The sequence below is a fragment of the Galeopterus variegatus genome, unplaced genomic scaffold (assembly GCF_000696425.1).
Source record: "Galeopterus variegatus unplaced genomic scaffold, G_variegatus-3.0.2 Scaffold1005, whole genome shotgun sequence".
NCBI lineage: Eukaryota > Metazoa > Chordata > Mammalia > Dermoptera > Cynocephalidae > Galeopterus > Galeopterus variegatus.
Window position 1 is genome coordinate 633,643 of NW_007727116.1, and position 1,261 is coordinate 634,903.

At 36.4% G+C, this 1,261-nt stretch overlaps 1 pseudogene; it reads right to left on the bottom strand.

The window, feature by feature from the left end:
- The window catches only part of LOC103591669, a 7,384-nt pseudogene that overhangs the window by 462 nt on the left and 5,661 nt on the right, over positions 1-1,261 (bottom strand).

The following is a 1,261-nucleotide window of genomic DNA, read 5'->3' on the forward strand; positions in this document are numbered from 1 at the left end:
TTGAAGGACTACATCCAGGATCTCAGCCTCGGAAAGGTTATAAATAAATACACAGGAATACGTATTATCTTTTAAATTGTATTGCTCAAATACATTATTAAATTGGGGGGGGCATCTGTTTGATCTGTCATTGACCTGGCTCATAAAATAGTGTTTCTGCAAAATCTCTTTTCATTCTAATGGTTTTGCTCTAGGTCTTTTGTTGCTGCTTTCTTTGGTACATGGCAGTTTGCTATTGCTATGTCTAGTTTTTTTCTTTTCTTTTTTATAGAAGTATTATTTTACACACCAGTTAAACAATACATATTAAAAGTGCACATGCACACACCCACTCAAAGGTTTTTGATATTCCATCACCCCTGTATTTGGGGATCTGTCACAGTTATGTGTACTTCTGCCTAGGTGTGAGACTGTCATATGCCATTTTATACTCTTACCCAAATCATCTCTGCCAGTGGTTTTTCTTCCCAGAGCCACAAGTGAGAGAATTAGTATTTCTCTATACCAGCTCTGCTGTCTTTTAAAATATAGACACTTACTCGTGTCTCTAAAATTTGACTCACTGGTTCATACATATTCATTTTCATGCTTTTTAACTTACTTTTCAATAGTTCCTGGTTAAATGAGTTATCATCTTTTTGCAATAAAGAGACTATTGGACACCTGTAGGTGTGGGCATTTCAGAGGATGTACAGGGTGGTCTCAGATCCTGATTAATTTCGTATTGCCCCACAATATTTGTATAAAAACATATTACCATCTTCAGATATATAATGGCGAGGAATCTTTGGATACTTGTTATAACGCTCAGAAGAATCAATTCAGGTAAGTTACTAAGCAAGTCAAGATGTTTAAAATATCATTCCAGGTTCCAAAAAAAGATTGAATGATAATCCACAAAGTCTACCACTGTTATTGCATAATTGCCTTCATTTTCCAATAAGCTTTCAAGTTACTTCCACATGAAGACTAAGATATGTTACAGTGATAAGATCTGGATTTTGAAGGTGCCATTGTCATCTTAAGGACTCTGCAGTTCCTTGTAAAGTAGCTGGCTGTCTGCCTGTAGTAAAGAGCTTCTGTCCTCTGGTGACTTCCTTATCCAAGACACCATAAGTACTAATGCTCTGGCCATTGGAAATATTGACATTTTGATTGTAGCTCTTGTTGATCTATCAGCAGGGATCTGGGTACTTCAGGCACATGAATTTTCCTGTGGTTTAGATTTGCTATTTAGGCCAAAATTCCCTTGAACAGAGAT